At 38.7% G+C, this 10,000-nt stretch overlaps 1 protein-coding gene across 2 annotated transcripts in view; it reads right to left on the bottom strand.

The window, feature by feature from the left end:
- The window catches only part of PDGFRL (platelet derived growth factor receptor like), a 601,289-nt gene that overhangs the window by 203,716 nt on the left and 387,573 nt on the right, over positions 1–10,000 (bottom strand). The window lies entirely within an intron of this gene.

The following is a 10,000-nucleotide window of genomic DNA, read 5'->3' as shown; positions in this document are numbered from 1 at the left end:
CACAAAATCTTTGAGGCAACAGATAAGTAGTATTGTTTAATTCACAAATGCAAACAAAAAAAAAGCATAAAAACAAAATTCAAAGAAAATATGTTTTACAAGATGATGTCAGTCCCTAGGGCTATTTAGATGACATCAGAGGGTGTAGTTCTTGATACACTTGTCTGTCTTTCAGATGTGATGTTTATCTCTGGAGTCAGGAGTTGACATTTCTGAATGCCTTAAAATGCTCCGTTTATTTTGCATGCTAAGTGTTATTGATACCCATAACATCTATCATGGAGAGGTCTAGATCATGTTTTGGATTCCAGTATCAAGTCATTGTAACATTCACAAAGAGTACTTTAGATAATGTTCTACATTACCTTTAACACTTAAAGTTGTCTGTTTACATTTGCACAACATTATAGCAAACTGAAGCAGAAAGCCTGGAGTTCATGTAGCATTCCTTGCAGCTCTGTAACCTGAAAAGTGTGCTAAACTGGGGCTGAACACTCAGTGGTTAGGTAAATGTCAGTCATTCTCCTTATCCTGGTCATAATGCTCCTGTACAGTAGTGAGGCCATTCTTCTGTGTGGCTCAACTTATAAGTAAAGGCATGGCATTAAGATCAAAGAAAGTCATAGTGCCATTGTACTCGGCCCTCATCAGGCACATAATAAGAGTAAAATGATCCCTTCTGCATGTATCTATCAGGCACTTACATCAACTGGAGTGGCCCCAGAAGTCTAGGCTTGTAAAGGCTCATGTGCCATTAGTCTAGTAATCGCCTATGAATCTATGGAAAAGACAGGGCTTAGGAACGCACTAATTTCAGTAGATTTCTACATTTCATTCACCATTTCTTCATTTTTCTCTCAAGGATATAATTAGAACCATGTATACTACATAATAGTCTTGGTTCTGCTGCAGTAACAGTAGACAATGAAAGCAACATTTGCTGCACAGAGCACATTTTTAATAGCCAGCCATCCAGGTAATGCATGCAGGAATCAGCAATATGTTTTAAAGAAAGCTCTACTAGGGCAAAGCACAACGTCAGGGTGTGGTGCCCTTCTAATCAAACAACTTTCACAGTATAGATAAGCATGAATTACTGATGACCCTGCCATGGTCACTTTGTATTATATAATTACATTTTAAAAAGACATGTCTTAGCTCTTTTAAGATAATGACATTGTATAATATAGATTCCATTTCTATTCTGTCTCGTTATGCTAATGCAAGTCAGAGGGGACAGCTCAGCAACATACTGTTCTTGTGCACAATTATTTATGGCAACAGGTTCATAGAACATTGTAAGAGTGTAATTGAAAGGTGAGTTCAGTTTTTGTAACACTGACAGAACGGATTGTTAGCATTTAAAACAATCACTTCTCACTGCTGAATGTACTTTCGCGGTGGTGCAGCGGTAGCATTGTTGCTTCACAGCAAGAGGTTCTCCCGTTCGATTCTCAGCTGGAGTGCTGGGAGTGCCTTCTTTGAGGAGTCTGCATGTCCTCCCCATGGTTGGGTGGGCGTTTGAAAGACATGCGTAAATGGGCATGCCTTCATTGAAGGTTGGACGTCGAGCTGGCACCTCGGCATTTGTGAAAATCTACTGCCAATCATTAGCAGACCGGAGTTTCGCTGTGGCGACCCCTAACTGGGAAAAGCCGAAAGACAACAACAAGTTGTCACTGCTGAATGCTGATGGCATGCAGTGGAGAGGAACTGCAACAGCAATAGTTAAAGATGTGTCTTCATTAAGATGAAAATGCTGCAGTTGGCAGGTAGAAACTGACAGTAATTTCTGGTACCTTCAAATTTTTATACTGTAGAAGGTCTTTGGGCAATGTTAGGAAGCTGTTTTTTGACAGAAAGGGTGGATATATATATATATATATATATATATATATATATATATATATATATATATATATATAAAATAGTAATACTGTAAGACAGAATAAATAATATAAGATTAATGGATATGAAATGGGAGGGGTATTCAAATAGCAGACTAGTTGCAGGCATGGATGGACTTCTCTCTATCAAGCAGCTTCATGCACGCAGTTGTAGCACGCCTACAGAAGAATGTGAAGTCCACTCCAAGATTGTAAAAAATATGTACTTTACTTTAATATAACCTAAAACTCTAAGAACAATGAATACGAAGCGCTTTTCGTCTCACCAATTGCGAGACTTCTTCAGGTATAATCATTCATCAGTGTTACAGCATTTAAAATACATTCTCTTTCTAGTCATAGCTACAGGAGCCAATGAAAGGGACTCACCCTCCCTTGTTAACTCATGATTCGGAAACCTTCTTGATGAGTTGGCTCTGTGTTAAACCCACATGCATTCATTTATAAGAAATGAAAGAATGAATATTAAAAATTAAAAATACATTCATATCTTGACAATAAAAACTATTGCACTACATAGCTTAAAAAGGCTGAAATACCTTAAAATCTCTAAACAACCATGCATTTACAGTTATATATATATGTTCAACAATTACATTATAATACAATATGTGTGTTCATTCTCATGTAACTGCATATTCAAGTCATGGTAAGATAAGTATTGTAAAACATTCTACCCCCTGAAGGTTGTGTAATAAAATTATTATAGCTATAGGTGGACAGTCTGATTTTTTAGCAGCCTAATACATACGAATGCAATGAAGTACTCATAAAATCGTATACTACCAAAAACTGTATACCTTCCAAAAATCTACCTATATCAACTAATCATTCTCAAGTGGTACCAAAATGGTACTCTTACTTGCATCAGCTGTAAATTTGTTATTAGCCGTACGTCATCAATCATACTTTGTTCTTATGCTTACTCTCATCTACTACCTCAGAAGATTTTTTAATTTTAATATACATGTAATTGAGTAAATCTCATTTAACCCAGGATAAGCGCAAGCTTTCATCCTGAATTGCCAAATCGGTCCCAATTTTTCCAAGTATAGGGATTCTGGGCCCCCTCTCCCATCTGGGGTAACACTATCTTTTGCCTTAAACTTAAAAGTGTGGTCCATGTGTTCTTGTCTATGTCTACTCAAGCCACTCTCCTTGTTCCCCTTCTTTATGTGGTACAGGTATTCATAGATTCTTTCTCTGAACTTCGTGTCAGTCTTTCCTATGTAGAATGCCGGACATTGCTGGCATTGAGCTACACAGACTACAGCTTTAGACTGACAGTTTAGTTTTTGTTTAATCTTATATTCCCTGTCCCTGATGCTGAAGGATGACCCAGTTGTTATTTGTGAGCAATAATGGCACATATTACATTTAAACATGCCATTCCTATTCCTGTACTTGGGTATTACATTATTGGATTCCAAAATGTTTTTCAAGTTTTGACCTCGCTTAAAAACTAATCTGGGTGGACCTTGATTCCTGGTCCTCATAGCTGGGTCATTCCTGATCACATCCCAATGCTTGTTGATGATGCTCATAATCTTATAGGCATCTATGCTAAAAGGTGTAATCAGACTACCCTGGCCAAACGTATTCATACTTGCATCAGTATTCAATTCTATCACTGTGTTTACCAGTATATTTTTTCCTATCTAGTATTGGTTTGTAAACCCCCTTTGCTCTCTTCTCCTGGACCTCTTCCAGTAGTTGGTTCAACAGGTAGTTAGGGTAACTTCTGCTGGAAAACATTCCTTTTTGTTTTTTGCATTCATTGACGAAGCCAACTTCATTCCTTACCATCCTTTCTGCTCTTACTACTTGTCCCTTCACCACAGATCTCTTTTGATGAAGAGGAGGCAACTACTAAAGTGGAAGAATGTATTTGAATATGTTTCTTTTCTATAGATAGTTGCTAAATAGCATGCATTTATATAATATATACTTAAAACTCTAAGAACAATGAATACGAAGCGCTTTTCGTCTCACCAACTGTCTCTCCCAAAACTGAAAGTAAATGAAAGTGTGTAGTGTTGTTGAAGTATGTTACTAGTTCATCTGCTTGGATTTCATCCCCTTCAATTAGCATAAAAATATCATTCAAGAAGCGGGTGTAGAAATGGATCTGGTGGGGGGGGGGGTTCTGCCCTGGTTTCTTACCATACTCTTCTTCCCAGTAGACCATTATGAGGTTTGCTACACTGGCCCCACAAAGGGAGCCCATTGCTACTCATGTTTTTTTGTAGGTAGTATTTGTCATTAAACTTAATAAAATTATGATAAAATAATGTCTAGAATTTTCTCAATGAGTGCAATTTCTTCTACTGGTGCCCCTTTCTTGCTTAGTATACTACTGACCCATTCTACTCCCTCTTGGTGGGGGATTGATGAATACAAGTCCTTGATGTCCACTGTCAGGAAATTCAAGTCTTTATTGAATTCCAATGTGTTAATGTTATATAGAAAACTCCAAGACTTCTTACATATTTGCCCGTCTTGTTTGACATATTTCTTTAATATATGATCCACAAATTTAGCACAGGAATATGTAATGCTATTCCTGGCATCAACTAGGGGTCTCATAGGTGGATCAGACGGACTCTTGGGCATTTTGGGAATTCCAAAAAGTAATGGAATTTTTGGTGCTGGCATATTTAAATAGTTAAATTGATCTAAATCTATTTTTCCTTCAATGAACATGTCGTTTAGTAACACTCGTATCAATCTATAAGCTGTATTAAGCTAATTTCTTGAAACTTCAGCATACACATTGCGCTCCAAAATCTTAAACATTCTTGTTGCATAATCTACGTGGTTCATAATCACTAGCCCACCCCCTTTGTCTGGTTGCATTACCCTGACAGGGACTTGTTTAAGTAAGGTCAATGCTTCTTTTTCTGTTTTAGTGATGATACTTCATTCACCATACAAGAACTTGTTATTGTTAAGACAATTAATTATATCAAGTTCACAAATCTGTTCATATAGTGCTAATGTAGGGTGTAATGGGGGGTTGTAAGTACTGGCTATATGCAAGATATTCAACACTTGGTCATTTTGACCCAGTAATGCTGCCAAATTTAATTTCCTTACAAATAATTTTAAATAAATTAGTGTGTTAGACAAGTCCACTCTGCATATTGGTACAAAGGTATGCTCCTTAGCAAGTAGGTCAACTAGCATTAAATCAATAGTCAAATCAGAAAAATTAAATACTTTAAAGTCCATTCTTGTATTATAAATGATCTCACAGGTACACGAGTCATTTATTGCAAGGTTATTTAACGGTTCCAACTGGTCTTGTTGTTGTAGTAAGTCCTGGTAGTCCATTGCCTCAACTTGTAAGTTGAGGCTGGTTGCTGAAAATTTTGACCCTCTTCTTCTGTAAAATTGCCCATGTTCGGTTGCTTATTGTTAAAATTATTCGGCCCCCTTCTTTGCTGTGCTCTGTTAGTAACTTTATTCACCATGGTTGCACCCTCGTGTCTCTGCTGAAAGCTGTCATCCTCCTGCCATTCTTTTCTGAAATGATCACTTCCTTGTCTAGCTGAGTTGTCTGAAAGCCCTCCTCTAGGATGCATTTGGCCAATCAATGACCCGGTTTGTGATGGTGCCAGTTTTGGATAGGCGGAACCCGTTTCACAGGCATATCTGTCCCTGTTGAGCTTTTTCAGCTTAACATTCTTTAATTTAACTATATGTTGGTCTATACTAATGAATAACATTTCTTAGTCGAATTTGTACCTGTGGAAATCTACATTTTCTTTTATTTTATTGTCCAAGTCTGTAGCTTCCTCTATTAATTTATCCTCACTTTGTTGGTAATGTTTACACATAACTTCAAGTAATTCCTGGCCATGTTTATCAAATAACTTCAGTAGGTCTTTGTGGAACTCAGATCCTTCCACAAGCCCCGTAGGGAAATGCCACACTCTCAGCCCCTTCGGTGTAATGTTCTCACTCATACATTCATTGAAGTATGCAATTTCCAGTTGCAACTTCTTGCATTTTAGCAGTCTCTGGTCGAACTGTTTCAACAAGTACGAGATATCAGTGTCCCCTCTAGCCGGTTGCTCCGTTCCTGTACTCATAGTAGATGTTTGTATGGATAAAGGCTCTTTCAGCCATGTATTTAGTAACGGAGCCCCAATAAGGCCTGAGAGTACTTCCTGGTTTGCAGAAGTGAGTTCAGTAGTCACCAGTTGATCCTGCGGCCTGAGTTGTTCCTCTGGTTCCATTTTCGACACTATTTGACTTATAGTTCGGTTTCCATGCTGCATGGTGTTTCTCCCTCTCACACAGTGTTCCAGGTTTGGATCAAAATCCTGCTGAGAAGTATGGGGAACGTTCAAATGCTGTGAAATTGGAGTAGCCTTTTAGACCGAATCAAGTCTGTATGCAATATCCTCCACTCGTTGGCTCAATGCTCCTATGAGAAGCGTAAGGTTGCCAATGTCAGTTTTGTGTCAACATAATGGGCAAACTCACAGGGTCTTCTGAGGCCTCACTGACAGTCCCTGCTAATTTTATATACCATCTCTGAGACTGCACTACAGTGGGAAAAGGGGCAAACCTCCAATCCCACAGTACTCTGATCCCACATAATGATGACCCATACCATTCATGTTTACAGGTTTTTGGTTATCTGAGCTCGGTGTTTTAACATTCACTGTTTGTTATGTTCAGCCTCTCATTGGGGGCCTGTCTCAGTATTGATCTGGTTGGTACAGTGATCAGCAGCTCAGTAGAACAGAGTGTTGAGATGTACAACTATTTACCATTTATAGCAAAATTCAAACAGGAATGCCCCACAGCAAAATCAGCCAGAACAAAATGGCTACTGCTCCTCGTCTTACTAGGCGCAATCAGCAACTACAGTCTCAACACAAACCCAAGAACAATAGGTCCTGGGGGTCACATCAGATTTTACTCATGTTCCAGATAGTAAAAAGGTTGATAAAAGTTCTGTCTTCTTCTCTCTGTTTCCCTGTGGGTGCGTGATAGGTAGCACAGTAATTACCAGCTCAGCTAAATAATCTAAGAATTCTGAAATAGTGACATAGCTGCAGAGCAATGGAAGATCTCACAGATTCTTAAAGAAATTGTAACCCATCCATCTATCTGGCCATCCACAACCCCTTTTCCTATTTTTACACATGGGGTTGGGGAGTCACTTCAACAGTGACAATCAACTACAGCTAAGTTTGATGTTACCAGGTGGCTAGCCCTGCCACAGCTGTTCTTTCATACTGCACAGACTCACACACTCACACCTACTGCCAATTTAGAGTGTCAAATCCACTCACTACATGTCTTTGGAATGTGACTTGAAACTGAAGCACCCAGAGGAAACCCATGCAAGCAGAGGGAAAACATGCAGATTCTGCACAGAAATTACCTCACCCGAGAAGTGAACTGGAGAACATCTTGCTGTGAGGCAACAACACTAGCCACTGCAGCACTGTGCAACCCATGGCTTATGAAAGAAGACATATTAAAGATGCCGCCTTAATCATCTCTCAAATCACCACACATATAATAATGAAAGGAATAAGGCTTTTGTTCCTTTGTATGTAAAACAGTTTATATTTCTGAAGCAATTCTGTTCACACAGCTGAAAATACATAAAATATCACCACCACTACAAGTACCAATACAGGTTAGCATTACAATACATTTCTTAATTTTCTGTGCAGTATGATGGCCTAAGCAATCACCTTCTCACATATGTAATTAAGCACAAAACCATTAATTCCCAACAACCCTTACTCAAAAAGGTTAGAAACAATAAAAACTTTGACCCTGCCAAATTCCAACAAGAATTAAACTCATGTAATTGGTCTATTCTAAAACACCTCCCCTTAGAGGAAGCAGTAGCATACTTTAACAACAAATTCCTTGAGATCATTGATTTGCATGCACCTGTTCGTTCAAAGAGAACCAAGGCAAAAACTGTGCCATGGCTTTCTAAAGAGTCTAAACTCAAAATTACCCTTAGAAACAAAGCATGGGCTTTATGGCGTTCTTCTAAAGACCCTCAAGATCACATTAAATACAGGCAATCCAGGAACGAAACCAAAAAATCAATTTTACAAGACAAAACACAATACTACTGTAATTTACAGACAGTAAATCAAAGTAACCCTCAGAAGTTTTGGGCAGGTTTAAATAATCTACTACATCCTGGACAAACTTCAACCCCAATCGCTGCTGCTACTCGTGATAAAACCCCTGAAAATGTTTCTGACAGTTTTAACTGATTATTTACTGAGACAATTCAAGCCCTAGCTAGCCAACTACCTCCTAGCTGCCCTGGTCCTGAAAGTAGCACCCCTAGAAACCTACTCGCATTCAGCTTCCAACCAGTCGCCACTTCACTTATCCGTACCTTGATCAAAAAATTAAAACCCACTACACTTTCTGCTGATCAACTCCCTGCCAAGTACCTACAAAAATCAGCTGATGCTATTGCTTACCCCGTCTCAATACTAATGAATCGAACCATACTAGAAGCTAAAATTCCCACCATCTGGAAAATATCCTATGCAATCCCACTTCACAAAGGAGGCAGCTCTACTGAATTCTCCAATTATAAGCCAATAGCTATACTCGCTCCACTTGCAAAGATTATGAAAAAATGTATTCATAGACAACTCATGCACCACCTAATCCAGAATCACCTTATGGCAGACACTCAGCATGGCTTCCATCCACATCACAGCACTACTTCAGCCCTCCTAGCCTTTACCAACACCATAAACCATAATCGCAACAATAATTATATATCCTCAGCCCTCTTCTTGGATCTTTCCAAGGCATTCGATATGGTTGATCACCAACTTTTAATCCACACCCTGCAAACATTCTGTCTAGATACTAGAGCCCTTCAATGGTTTCAATCCTACCTGAATGGTCGACAGCAGGCTGTCCTCTGGCAGAACAAACTCTCTAACCTTCTACCTAACACCCTTGGAGTACCACAAGGCTCTATACTAGGGCCCTTGCTGTTCTTCATCTTCATTAATGACCTTTATACTGTCATCCCAAAAGTCAGCTGTATCCAATATGCTGATGACTCTACTCTGATTTGCTCAGCCACATCTCCAGTAGAGTTATGGTCAGCTACCCAGACCACCTTTAATACAATAGAAAACTGGCTTTCTGAACATCGTCTGATCCTAAATCCCAAAAAAACTAAAATGTTGTTATTTTCATCAACACGTAGGTCTACCACTTTCACCTTTACCATAAATTCAAATGATGGCACAATAATCTCCCCTAACCCCTCTACAAAACTATTAGGTGTCATCATAGACAATAATCTAAAATTCGACCTACATGTTAACCAAACTATCAAAACCATCAATAAAAAACTAGGGTCACTTTACAGAATAAAAGCCTTCCTAACCCCTCCAGCTAAAATTGCCATAGCTCACTCACCTTCTTTCAACCCTTCTGTATGCATCCCCTCTACTCTTGAATTTAAACAAGACTGTCCTTAACAAACTCTCAATTTGCTACAACCACATTGTCAGGTTTTCCACTGGGCTGCCTTTTAGGACACATCATTGCATCAATCTAAATCAACTTGGGTGGCTTGAACTACCCAGCCTAATCCAGTATAACCAACTGATTATGGCCTATAAAATCCTCTATAATCCGGACAATACTCCTGCACTTAAAAATATTATCACCCCCTATAACAATCCTAGACCGCTTCGATCCTCTAACAAACTACTAATTCAGACTACCAAAATTAATAACACAGCCGGTGACTCTCTCTTTGCAAACTCTGTAAGTAGATCCTGGAACTCTCTTCCAGCTGATATTGCCTTACTTTCCACTTTAGGTCAATTTAAAACTAGACAAACATTTGTCACTTAACTGTCTATGTCAATGTATCAAGCCTGGCTAACTCTCTCTAGAATGTGTAAAAATCTGTTAACCAGTTTACTGTGTAATTTAATTTAATCCTGACTTGCGCTCAGGATTAACTCTAACCTGTGGAACTTGTTTAACTTGCTTACTTATGTAATCTCTGTAAATAGTCTGTTTGTAATATGTAATGCTGGTATTATGTAATGCTGTAT

This window comes from Protopterus annectens, chromosome 2.part1 (genome assembly GCF_019279795.1).
Source record: "Protopterus annectens isolate FY-2018-M chromosome 2.part1, PAN1.0, whole genome shotgun sequence".
Classification (NCBI taxonomy): Eukaryota; Metazoa; Chordata; order Ceratodontiformes; family Protopteridae; genus Protopterus; species Protopterus annectens.
This window is presented reverse-complemented; position numbering and strand designations above follow the sequence as displayed.